Source organism: Neophocaena asiaeorientalis, unplaced genomic scaffold (assembly GCF_003031525.2).
Source record: "Neophocaena asiaeorientalis asiaeorientalis breed wild unplaced genomic scaffold, Neophocaena_asiaeorientalis_V1.1 scaffold75, whole genome shotgun sequence".
Lineage (NCBI taxonomy): Eukaryota > Metazoa > Chordata > Mammalia > Artiodactyla > Phocoenidae > Neophocaena > Neophocaena asiaeorientalis.
The window spans coordinates 1154518-1168470 of record NW_020172719.1 but is presented as its reverse complement, the minus strand read 5'-3'; the positions used below and the strand labels follow the sequence as shown (position 1 = coordinate 1168470).

The window sequence follows — 13953 nt, the reverse complement described above, 5'->3', positions numbered from 1 at the left end:
GTCACAAGTGCAGTCATTCTCTTCATTTCTTCATTCCTTTGGTTGGTCATTCTCTTCATTCCTTTTCTAACATTCTGGGCTTAGGGAGATCATTTGTTTGGTGACTGGCAGTTGCAAACATGAATTTAAAGCTTCTGAGAGAATACAGTACACCAGGGGAACTACTATGATTATTATAAGCAGGATAATTCTCAGTGTCTGGAGTGCATTTCAGAGCCATGTTCCCCGAGACCCAAACCAATCAGAATCAAATAAGTCAAAGAAAGGAGTCGATTTCTTAAGCCAAGTGCCTTGTTCAGTGATTTTATGTAGCTGAGTTTCAATTTCTTGAGAAGTATTAATCCAGTTTCAGCAAGTGGTGTTGGCCATTGCACAAGCACCTCCTTGCTCAGCTAGAAGATAATCAAGGGCTAGCCTGTGAGCAAGAACAGCTGTGGCCAGAGAAGTTAAGAATTTTTGTGGGGCAGCTATTGCTTTAGCGGCAGATTCTACAAAATCTTCAAAAGTTAAGGAGAGGTTTCTGATCATAGCTTTGTTTGCAGTTACTCTGAGCACAGGGAGGAGTGATCTACCAAAGGAAGCTAATTTTGAATCACGAATGCCTCCTGGTAATTCCCGTTTGAGTCTGTGGCTCAGACCTAGAAAGTGACAGCCAGGTCAGTAAAATTTAAGAGTCGGTAGACTACACAGGAGGTTTTATTCTACTTACCTGTGCCTTGGGTTCCTTTCCTTATACACAACCTGGATGCAAGGTTCTCTGGGTTTGAGGTTGTTAACCAGAGACAAGGAAATGGACTCCCAAGGTCAGAGAATCTGACACAATAGAGACGGGGATGAGTTTTGCTTTTTGTGGTGTTTTTTTTTTTTTGAGAAACTGAGGTGTTGGAAATCAGGGAGACATTTGTGACAGGCAGAAAGAGCTACAGGATCACCAGCATCAAAGCAAATCCAACAGTCAGTTTATCCTCATTTACAGTGGCCTGAGATATGTGAACAGTAAACTTTGCAGGCCAGAGCAAGGAAGAAGATGGACAAAAGAATCATAAAGAGCTTCATGATGTAAGAATTAAGAAAAGAATGGTCAGAAAGGGAAGGAGGAATGGAAGGAAACGTGCTTGATCCCCTTGATCTGATGTTTTGGGAGGAAGCAGTCTACCTCAATGTTGACTACTTCTTTTCCTAGTCAATTTGATTTTGAGGTCTCTGGCATTTACACAAGACCAGATGTCAGATGGGGTCTTCTTCAGCTGTGAAGTATGTCCCAAAGTTTCAACACCTCGTAATTTGGCTGTAGTGTCAGAGGTCAAGAATACTTGGTAGGGTCCTTTCCATGAATCTCACTTTTACAAAAGCATCAGAGTAGGACAATAACTGCCTGTAAATGACAAAAGATTTTAATAATGGCGATAGTTAAAGATCTGATTAGAGTTCATTATAATGCAATAGAAATTTGGTTATTTCTGAGACATACAATATTTTAAAATAATAACTAGAATTATGACTGATAACATTATTCTAGGACACGTCAGAATTTTAGGAATTTCATATAATTTCTGGAACACATAACTTATACCTTTATGAGTACATCATAAAGAAGGGTTGGTATTACTTTTTATTTAACAGTGCTTCCCATATAATTTAACATATTAAATAAGCCTAATTAGCTCAACATCTTCTTTTTTATCAATATAAGGAGAGAGAACACATCTTCTGAGATGTTCCAGGGATCCTCTGGAAAAATCCCTAAGTTACTTCTAAGTCAAAAAGACTTCATTTGGAATTTGGCAAAGTTGGTAAATAAATATAGAAAGTTTCTGACCCTTGACTAAATAAAGATCGTCATGAAACAACGCTTAGGTATTTAACCAAAGTGACAGTAAAAGATTTCCAAGGCATATACAAAAGGTTACATAGTTGTAAGCAAAACTTAGCTCTTTTACAATTGAGAAAAGTCAGTTTTCTTAAATATTCAAAGACCTAAGACAACATGAAGCACAGGAAATTATTTTGGTAAGACATAAAATCTTTGCTTTCTAGGCAGATTACTCAAAAGGTAAAGAAAAACCTTTCACAATATCATTCTTATCAAAAGCAGACCAAAAGTCAGAAAAAAAACAACTTTGAAAGAGAAAACCAAATTCTGATTTTGTACCAGTGGACTTTTGATATAAAAACTCCCTTTTTTAATTAATTCATTCCAGTCTTAGCTTGACCATGCATAAAATTCCTTTCCTAAGATTCCTTTTCCACAAAACTTCCACAAGTTTTTTTTTAATACCCCTTCAGATTTTGTCCTGTGTTTTTACTCTTTATCATCCTGGATCAGTCATTTTGCTTTCTTTACCTAATTTCCATAAACACTTGTCTCCTTTCATCCTTATTATTTCTAAGTAGTTTTAAGTACATATATTGATTAGAATTCTTAAGTCTAAGAACCTTTAATTTCTAGGGAAAACTAAGAAGTAAGCAATTGTAGATTGTCTCTTACACTAGCGTTCTTTAGATTGGCAAATTGATGAGTGCATGAATTACCTCTAGAAGCATATGCTTTCTCACAGTACAGTTTTTTAAATGTGGAAGAAGACATGTTTACTGGTAGACCCAAATAGCTTTAGTTCCTCTGATAAAAAGCTAAAAGTGGATAAATCTGTATTCAGTAATGAATGTTTCTGTATTTGGAAATGATCTAGATTTTCAATGAATTTCCATCATTTAAGTTAACTTATCAAAACTTTAAAGTTTCAGTTTATAAAACTATTTGGCAAACTATTTTTTAGTAGACACACTTTGACACATAGTTATTGCTGAAAGTTCACCTAAAAACTTTTATCTCACTTATATCTGTCTGCATCAGTTGTTCTTAACAATTATGTTTTAACTATCCACGAAAACTTCTCGGGACATTGGACAAAGTCTGCTGTCATCCCAAGCTATTTTTCTTGCTGACAAATTCTGTAACAAAGATAACATGAGCTTGTTTGACTTTAGTAAACTTAAGTAGAATAAAAGCTTTATATTTAATGCTGATAAGTCTAAAGACAGGCCTCTTTTAATTAAACCAAAAAATTTAAGCTAGCTTTTATTTACTAAAGATTTATCCTAAATCATGTTAAGTTGAAAAACATTTGGGTTAATTTCTATATTTTTGAGAGTCTAGAAGCATGTATTTTCCTTTAAGTGAATTAAAGTTCTTTTACAAATTGCTCTTAGCAATGCCACGCAAAGGTAGAAAAATATCACACAGCTACAACATACATTCATAGACATACATAAACATTTAGACAAATGCAAGCAGAGATCTTATAGCTTTAACTTCACATTTTTAGCTGTGAAATGGGTATGATAATGCAAAACTCACTGGCTTATAAAAGAACAGTTGGATTCAAACTTTTTTTTTTTTTGGCAGTTGGAATAAGTTAAGTTTACCTGCTAGGATGGCTAAAGTTTTTTTTATTAATATTTTTAGAGAAGACACTTAAGATTTGTGTTCATCCTTGGCAAGTCATCTTCTGGAAGCTGTGGACTAGATTTGGGGCAAGGGAGCTTCTCTGGTAGTTTGTATTTGTATTTTTTAAAAAAAAGATTTATTTATTCATTTATTTTTGGCTGCATTGGGTTTTAGTTGTGGCACGCGAGATCTTTATTGAGGCATGTGGGATCTTTTGTTGTGGTGCGTGGGCTCTTCGTTGTGGCGCACAGGCTTCTCTCTAGTTGTGGCGTGTGGGTTTTCTCTTCTCTAGTTGTGGTGCACAGACTCCAGGACACATGGGCTCTGTAGTTTGCAGCCCGCAGGCTCTAGTTGAGGCGTGCCAACTGAGTAGCTGTGGTGTGCAGGCTCAGTAGTTGTGGCACGTGAGCTTAGTTGCCCTGCAGCATGTGGGATGTTAGTTCCTTGACCAGGGATCGAACCTGCGTTCCCTGCATTGCTAGGCGGATTCTTTACCGCTGGACCACCAGGGAAGTCCCTGGCAGTTTGTAGTTTTAAAAATCCTCTTTCTCTCTTTTTTTCAATCTTAGGAATTGGAGATGGTAAGGATAAGTGGACTTTGAATTGTTTCCAGAGCTGCGTTTCTGGTTTTGCAAAAATTTGAAAGCCAAGGACTTTTAATTCTTCAAAGAATGGGCTGTAGCCTAAATGATATCTAGGGGCTGATCTCTCCTTCCAACTATATTATCTTCAATTTGCTTCTTTATATCAGGGAGAACTAAGATGGAAATTCAGTGAGTTCTATGTTCTGGGTATAGGGCTGTTTGTCTTTGGAATGTTTTAGTAAATTTTTCCATAAGGGCTTCAGAAGGTTTTACTTTCTCTCTAGATACATTTAGCTTAAGGGAAGACGCCTAAACAAAGTTCCTATCAGGCTCTGAATATTAGCTTCCAGTTTGGCCAACTTCTGACAATAGAGCTACATTAAAAATCTTTTCAAATATCTTGCCAGGTTTCAGCTGGGACAAACAGTAAATATTTCTGGTAGTATTGAACAATCCCATGGATACAAGAGGCATCCTCAAAGAGGGTGCAAAATATAATACTCTCCCAAGATCTAGAGCCACTCTCAAAGGTAGCCAAAAGAAAGAAGGACCTAGACAATTCCCTGGAGGGCTGGCAATGGACCCTAGCCACAAATGTTCAACCCAAATTTCTGTCTGGCCGTATTTTGAGGCCCCCAGCCTGGCAGTTACCAAGCCAAGCTGTCAGGACACAAAAGAAGACAAACAAGAAGGTTACAGCTGTCCCTGGGAGAGAAAGGACCAATAACCAAATGGGTCTGGATTTGGAAAGGGACAGTGTGAAGGTGTATTTTCCTCTTTCCACCAAGCACTACAGGCAGAGATTCAGGAGAGCTGTTTTTGGTAAGAATTCTCACCCTTCACTGGCTTCTGCCAGTTTTCCCAGGAGCCCATCTGCAGGCTCCAGTATCTACCAGAATTTGGCATGGTTTTCCATTAATTTTAATTTTAGTTTCCCTTGGCTATTTAAGGGAATAGCATAGCAGTTTACCAGAAAATCCTTCAGAGACCCATCAACCCTGGGAGTGAACCGTTTGGGAGTCCTCCTTCAATGGTAGGTATGTGGGGGCATTCAACTTGATGTGGAAGGATTTGCATAAAACCTTTGAGGAAAATATTTTCCCACTGTCCCAGGTGATTACAAATGAGACATTGACCCACGGGCCAGCATTTTGATGATGGACCCCTAGCATATTACAGTGGAGGACGCCTGGGTATTATTTTAGGTTTCTGGCCTTGGGGTGATTGCAGCTTGATGGACCTTTGTTTACAATCCTTTCAAAGTGCTCAGCTATAGTCACAAGTCCAGTCAGGCCAAGGGCCTCCCATCGTTTTTTTCTGCCTTTTATCAAACCACTGACCTCAAGAGATAATCCATTTACAAATAAGGCAGCTAGAGCAGGTTGGGTGTCATCATTTATTGTATGGAACCCAGAATGCCATAGGAAGAGATCTTCCAGATGGGCTTTAAAGTCCGCTACAGATTTATCTTCCTTTTGTTTGCATGTTTGACCGATCAGTGCAGGAAGGGAAGACTCTAGAAATAGCTTTTAAAAGATCAGTTGCTATTTTGCAAGCTTCTCCTCGTCCATAAGGAGACCGTGTTGAAGACTGAGGATCTCAAATGTCATCCTTGGGTCGTGCCGTTCTGCTTCCTGCATCCATTTTTGGGCTTCACCAGGTCCTACCAGCATGTGCACAGGCTGATAAAGACCTGGCAGCCTGGGGTCATAGGCCTCAATAAGGGCTCTAAACTTTTCAGAAAACTTTTGGGGAATCCTCCCTTGGTTTAGACAATTCTTTAATCCTTAGTTCGGTCCTTGACCAAGAAGTGAAGAAGATCACCTGCACCCACAGGTGGTCTTATTTTATTTCATTTTTCTGTCATTTTAATGTAAGATTGAACAGACGGCTACAGCAACACTTGAGATTCCACAGAGAACTGCATGATTTTGCTATTAGAAGACATTTGTTGAAGTATTTGAACTTTACCTCTTTAAAAAAATGAATATGGTCCATCAACAACAGATGAATGAATAAAGAAGATGTGGTGTGTGTGTATGTGTGTGTGTGTGTGTGTGTGTATGTATATATATATATAAAATGTCTACAACAGAATAGCCATAAAAAAGAATGAAATTCTCCCATTTGCAACAATGTGGATGGGCCTAGAAAGTATTATACTTAGTGAAATAGGTCAGACAGAGAAAGACAAATACTGTATGTTATCGTGTATATGTGGAATCTAAAAAATAAAACGAATGAATATAACAAAACAAACTCACAGGTATAGAGAATAAGCTAGTGGTTACCAGTGGGGAGAGGGAAGGGGGGAGGGACAAAATAGGGTTAGGAGATTAAGAGGCACAAAATCCTATCTATAAAATAAATAAGCTAGGGAACTGCCTGGCGATCCAGTGGTTAGGACTCTGTGCTCTCACTGCCGAGGGCCTGGGTTCAGTCCCTGATCAGGGAATTAAGATCCCACAAGCCGTGCTGCGTGGCCATTAATTAATTAAGCTAGAAGGATATATTGTATAGCACTGGGAAGATAGCCAATAATTTATAATAACTTGAAATGGAGTATAATATATAAAAATATTGAATCACTCACTATGTTGTATATCTGAAACTAATATAATATTGTAAAGCAATATTGTAAAAATTGAAATATTTCAATTTTTAAAATGAAATGGAGGTTTCAAGTGTTGGTTTCAGCACACAAACATTCACACCAACCTTCTAGATACTTATTTTCTACTTTTCCAAAAAAGGTAATTCTCATTTACTAGAACCTCAGCCACCACTGAAGAATTCAGAGCTCATGAGCTCAAAAGTGATCAAAACACACAGATGAGAATAATTAGTAGTCCAAAGCTTGGCTTAAATATCTGAAGAACAGTAAACACCCAGTAATAAATACCAAGTATGTTATCATTGTTTCTATGAGGCAATGACTCATAAGCTAAAACCACCTAAGTCTGAAATTCTCTGGACTCAATGTCTATTGGTATAAAGACTTCATTCTTAATGCTTCTTATGGCATCACAGGTTATATAAATTAAACAATACATTTTTAGCGTTCCACAGTAATCATCACTTTCAAAAACTGTAATATACATCTGCATGTTACACAAACATATAATTCTCTACATAAGCATTTTGTCATATATCACCTCTTAGCCTCAAATAATACAAAAATCTTTACAGAACAAAACACCATAGAACTTTTGTATATTCCCTTTCCCCAGTTGTTAGCAGGTAGCACTGCTTTAAAAAGAAAGTGATGAAAAATCAGAAATTTTGCAACCAGTGTTTGACTTCAACTCTTTTCTTTATCATCTTCTAGTACCACCATATCTTGCTGCTGTTCTGGGTCTGGTCTCTGAGCTTGAATATGCCAAAGAGCTACCTGTGCCTCCAAGAAGTGGTAAGCAGGCCTCTTCCACGTGCTGGAGTATGAGGGAGGGTGAGACGGGTGGTACCATGAGTCTGAGAAGGGTGTTGCTGCTCTATTGCTGCCAAATATTCTAATATTCCTCCAGTTCCCAAGCCAGTCCAGAGCCCTGGTCCTGAATGTTCATTTCCTTGCTGTCCATGCGAGCACTGCCAAAACCAGAGGTTGTACCATGTTGACCTGTGAACTCAGCCTTAAAGCCCACAGGAGGGGCTCCTGCTGAGTTGGTGAATCTCTGATAATGATGGGAATGTGGAGTATTCTCAGAATATGGTGGAGGAGAATCTTGACCATCACTAAGGAACAATATATAAACTCCAAAGTCAATAGCAAGTAGCACCACGATGGTAATCAGTCCACTGATGCCACATGAATCTGGGGAGTACAACTTACTATAATAATCAGAGAAAGAGTTAAAGCCATGGTTTTCCCTAGACTCTCTCAATTTCTTCAGGCGAAGTTCCATGTGATCTAAGTTATGCTCCAAGGTATAGGAGCCTCTTAGTATATACCTTCAGAGGATTCATAGCTTTTACGACCTGGCAGTTTTTCCATATTTGTGCTTGATTTCTAAACCAGTCTTACATTCCCACTGCGCATCATAACCACCCCAGCCTGTGTTCTGACGCTGTATGAATTTGGGGTATAAGCATCCCATCCAGCTATGCCTCCAATACATTTCACTGTGGGATTGGAGCCAGCCCTCCACTACAGTGGTCCTAGTGGAGGGTAAGAGCTTTTACATCCCACAACAATATTCTGTGTAAGTCGTTCCAGCCCTGGGCAGGGCCCACGGTCAGCAGAAGTGAAAGGAAGCTGAGGAGAGGGCAGCGTCTGGCTACTTCCAGCCCGCCAGCCTTGGCCAGGGTGCTTGGTGAAGATGGCAGATAAAGAGGGGTGGAGGGGAGTGGCATGAGTTATGTCATAGTCTTTTATTTTATGTGCATCTTACATCTTTAATTTTTCATTAGCTTTTGGCAATGACTCTTCTAATGAAACTGTTTTGTAGTTCCGAAGCCCGCTGGAGGCTTCTGCATGACAACTAAGTTAGGTAGCCTGTTCTGCTTGTTTGATTTGGGAGCCCTTGTTTTAAAGTGCACTTCTTAATTGATCTTGTCTTGGAACATTCCTCATAAAGGCCATTATAATTCTAGGTTGTCTTGCTAAGATTCTGCCATTTTTGTGGGTATCCACAGCTCCTGGGACCACAGTTCTTAGACATAAACAAGCGGGTGTGCCAGAAGGTGTGCTCGGTTCTTGGGAATTTCAGGATCCCATTTCTTCAGCTAAGCTTTGGGTCTCTTGGAGACCCAATCCCCACTAGGTCGGGGATTGTGTGGTGGTTTACAGTGTGCCTCGCTGCATGGAAATTTTCTTGAGGATGTTGAGTGACCTAGTGTTACTCTAACCCATTCTGGGATCAACGTATTCTAACACAGGAGTCCTGGAGTTAGGTGGTGAGTGCTCTAACAGCTTTGAAGTACTCAGTCCATGGCCACCAGTGTTGCAGCTTTTGGCTTCTGAGATTCCCATTAGAAATAGCCTTTCCCTCCTGTGTATGCTAACACACCAGCAGTAACCACAGAGCTGTTACTGTGGACGGGCCAAGAGAAGGCCTCGTGTGCACCGCCAGCAATTCCAGTGTAGAACCGGGGAAAGGACTGAACCAGCGCATCCCCAACAAATGGGGACTGTGGACTGGGATTCCAGTCAAATGGGGCACTGCGGACTAAACCAGCAGCATTTCCCAAAGTGGAACCAGGGACTGGGCCAAGAGCTTGGGTCTTGGATTCTAGTAGAACTGTCTGCTAACTCAAGCTGACCTGCCCTGGGCTACAAAGCCAATTACATCAGTGGCTCAATGCAAAGAACATAGCTCTGAACCAAGGAGAACCCTTGGAAATGGCAAGAAAGGCAGAGAACTAAAAGCATTTGGGGGTACCACTGCCTGTGTTTCTTGTTGCCCCCAAAGTTGTTGGGAGTTTCCTCCAGATCCCATTGCTGCTACAAAATTAAAAAACAAAATTCACCTGAATAAACTTTAAAGCTCTTATTGCCTTTATTCAGTGATTCATGAACCAGGTGGTGTGGCATCCAGCAGACGGAAAGGGGCTCTGAGGAGCTGTACAAAATGAAAGGCTTTTATGAAGGGAGCAGGACGAGGAAGTTATACTAGCACAAAGCAATTGGATATGCAAGGTGACCTTCCTTTAGTGGGGGCACAGGCTTCTATCAGGCAGGTTCAGTAGTGCTGACCAAGTCATTCCTGACTGGTTTAAGATTCTATTCCTGAAATTATAATTAAATTAGGTAGTAAATCTCAGTTTGGTGACATGGAGCTTAGTATAAGTGACTCCATTTTGGGCCTGTTACCTCTTTTTTAACACAAATTACCATAAACTCAGTGGCTAAAAACAACACAAATGGATTATCTGACAGTTCTAGAGGCTAGGAGTCTGACGCCATTCTCCCTGGACTAAAATCAGGGTGTTGGCAGGGCTGCGTTTTTTCCTGGAGGATACAGGGGGAATTCATCCCTTTAACTTTTCCAGCTTCTAGAGGCTGCCCACATCCCTTGATTCAAGGCCCCTTTGCTCTCTCTTCAAGGTCAGCAATGTTGCATCTCTCTGGCCTAACGCTTACGTTCTTTTAAGAACTCATGGGATTAGGTTGCACCCGCGCAGATAATCTAGAAGAATCTCTTCATCTCAGAATCCTTAATTAAATCACATTTACAAAAGCCCTTTTGCCACATAACATAACTTACTCTCAGGTACAGGCTTTAGGATGTGGACATTGTGTGGGACCATTGCTCTCCTACCACAGTGCTTCATTGTTACTTTAAAAGAACTGCCCAGGGCTTCCCTGGTGGCGCAGTGGTTGGGAGTCCGCCTGCCGATGCAGGGGACACGGGTTCGTGCCCCGGTCCGGGAGGATCCCACATGCCACAGAGCGGCTGGGCCCGTGAGCCATGGCCACTGAGCCTGCGCGTCCGGAGCCTGTGCTCCGCAACAGGAGAGGCCACGACAGTGAGAAGCCCGCGTACTGCAAAAAAAACAACAAAAAAACCCCCAAAAAGAACTGCCCAGACTTCTCCTTCAGGGTCTCTACCTCCACTAACAAATGATAGGATATAGTTTAATGCACCCATCTGACAGATGAGAAAACTGAAGCCCTGGGAGAAAGGGGCATTTATTAAGTGCCTACTGCATGCCAGGCCCTGTGCTAAGAGCCTCACATGGCTTGTCTCCCTTAATTCTCCAAACAACCAGAGAGGGATGTATAATACTATTGTATATACAATACGGCTGAAGGACTCTGCAGCTGCAAGGGACAGAAAACCCAGCAGAAACTGGCTTTAGCAAAAAACAGTGATTAAAAACCCTGAGGTTGATCTTCAGGCCCAGCTGGATCCAGGCATTCAATGGATGTTACCAAGAACCTTTGTCTCGGGACTTCCCTGATGGCACGGTGGTTAAGAATCACCTGCCAATGCAGGGGACATGGATTCGAGCCCTGGTCTGGGAAGATCTCATATGCTGCAGAGCAGCTGAGTCCGTGCACCACAACTACTGAGCCTGTGTGCCACAACTATGGAAGCCCGCGTGCCTAAAGCCTGTGCTCCGCAACAAGGGAAGCACCACAATGAGAAGCCCGTGCACCGCAATGAAGAGTAGCCCCCGCTCACCTCAGCAAGAGAAAGCCCGTGTGCAGCAATGAAGACCCAACACAGCCAAAAATAAATAAATAAAAATTTAAAAATGCTTTAAAAAAAAAAAAGAACCTTTTTCTCTTCATCTCCTGGCTCTGTGTCGGCTTCTTTCTCAATCATGTTCTCCTTTTGTGGAGGCAAAATGACCATGAGCAGCTCCGAGCAGAAACCCTAATCTCTCTGAAATCCCTGGGGAAAGAGACCTTCCGTTTTTCAACTTCCAACAGAAGCCCTGGAGTGTCATTGAACCCCCAGGGGTCTAGCATCCAAATCTGAACTATCAAGGAGGGTGTGAGGGTAGAATGTGCTCATAGGCTAGGGCTGAAATACATGCCCAACTTGAAGCCTGGAGGTTAAGGCCAATCTTTCCCAAACACAGGGCTTGGGTGTGCAGGGGTTTCTCCCCAGGGAAAGCAGGTGCTATTATAGAAGTGACAATGCACATGTGTAAAGGAGTTAAAAAGCCAGTGTTGGGGAAAAAGGCTCATTGTCATTATCATACCCATTTTATAGGAGTAGAAACTGAGGCACAAAGTGGTTCAATAAAATGCCCTACATCACATAGCTGGTAAGTGGCCGTGCCAGAACTTGAACCCAGATCCCCTCCGCCTGCATGTGATAGTCCCAGAACTCCGGGCAGGGCCCCTCCATGCTTGGGTCTCTCTCCCACTTTCTCTGAACCCCCAGACTGTGTCAAAAGACACATTTTAGTTGTTAGCTACCCCAAGGTCAGGCTGGGATATTGCTGTCTGTGCCCTGACATTTTAGACCTAGAAGTCCCTCCTCACCTGCAGAGGCACCTCTAATACAGGGAGGAAACAGGTGTTCAGGCACCGGACCACTGGCCCCTTTCAAGTCCTCCTCTGTGATGGCAAATTCCACTAGGGCTCCATACCATCTTACCAGGATTCCAAACAAAAGACACAGCTTACTGGCAAAGGCACCACCTTGGCCAAACCATCTTTACAAGGAAAGTGCGGATGAGGGAACAAAGATGATGCTCATAAAAGAGATAGTCTCCTGGGAGATGCAAGAAACAGCTGAGAGGAAAGAATTGAGGCTTTGTGGGGCAGTTCCTGGAACTGGGGCCAGAAACCGACAGGATGAGGGCCTCTTCCCAGAGGGTAAAGAAGTTCATTAGGCTAAACAAGCCAGACCCCCTAGTGCAGGTGGTTAACGTAGGAAAGCTGCTCCCCCAGGGGTGACAGGACCAAATACATAACATCATTCCAGAGGAGACAAGGGGCAAAGAGTCAGTGTTTATCAAGGGCTTACTATGTGCTGAGCACCTCACGTGATGAGGCTCTTAATCTTCCTAATCACCGTTCTGAGCAAGCACATTAATTTACACATTTTTACAGAGGGAGAATCTGAGGCTCAGAGAGGTAAAGCAACTTGATCAAGAGCACACAGCCATCAGGTGGCAGAGCTGGATTGAAACCCAGATGTGTCTGACTCTGAAGTCACTGTTCTTTCCTCCCATGACGTACATTATTAGAGGAAATGTGGACATCCCAGGAACATTTCCAGCTCACTGTTTCTGGAAAGCCCCATCAAAAGCAGAGTCTTGGGTTGGATGGACCAGGTGGTGGTACCTAGTGGTCAATTCTCAAGTTCTTAGAAGCACAAAATAGAGAAATGTTAAGGGGAGGAGTTGATACAGATGACCAGAGGCTCAGGTAGGTGTGCATGAAGATCTTCTAGGTACATGGAAGGAAGACGAAATTATGTGGCAAGGCAGTAAGGCCAGATGGTAGGCAGCCACTGCCCCAGGTCCCTAAAGGGTCCCCACACTGCTCCAGCTACCTTCCTTGGGAACCCCAAACTTTCCTGTGATCCAGGAATAAAAGGGGGTCTTCAGGACACAGCTGCCCTGCCAACTTCTGGCTGTTGTGTTTCTTTTTTTTTTTTTTTTAATTTATTGTATTGAAGTATAGTTGATTTACAATGTTGTGTTAATTTCTGCTGTACAGCAAAGTAATTCATATGTGTATATATATATATATATATACATACACACATTCTTTTTCATATTCTTTTCCATGTGGTTTATCAGAGGATATTGACTATAGTTCCCTGTGCTCTACAGTACGACTTGTTGTTTATCCATTCTATATACAATAGTTCGCATCTGCTAAGTGTTTCTTTATATTGCTCATGCTTAGATGCATAGATATTGGGGTCTCACTCTGCCCTGATCCCTAAAAAATGTTGAATCTGCAGTAGGCAGAGCGTACACATTTATGGTACTAGGTACACTTTCTCACGCAGCTAAGAAATAGTTACTGTTTCTTCACTGCCTATTGTGTGAACTCACAAAAGCCCTGGGCAACGGGTATTTTACCCCTAGAGTAGTTGCTGTTGGGGTCCCAGCACCAGTAGGTCTCTGTCGCCAGGCCAGCATGTCCACTCTCCAGCACGTTGACTGCCAAGAGCTCACAGCCACCCCCCTTCTCCAGAGAATTGCCGTCTGTTGACAGGAACCTCACCAGGTGGTTATGTCCTTTCAAGAGCACCGCACAGTCAATGCTGACATGGGGATGCATCTGGAGTGGGTAACAACTTTGTGACATGATCAGTCCCACAGCCCACAGTGGATCAGGCTAAGGCTGGACCTTACCTGTGGCCACATCCCCACTTGGCTCCCTGCTTCCCTATCCTGTTTCCCTCACCCCTTAAAGCTTTTTCCTAAGTGCTCTTCCTCAATAAATCACCCAATGTCCTAAGATAGCCCCACCCTATTTTACAGAACAGGAAACTGAGGCTTAAATAA

General features: G+C 42.1%; 1 pseudogene; it reads right to left on the bottom strand.

Moving 5' to 3' along the window:
- Positions 1-7349: 7349 nt before the first annotated feature.
- Positions 7350-13953, bottom strand: part of LOC112396447 (store-operated calcium entry-associated regulatory factor-like) — a 46621-nt pseudogene continuing 40017 nt past the window's right edge.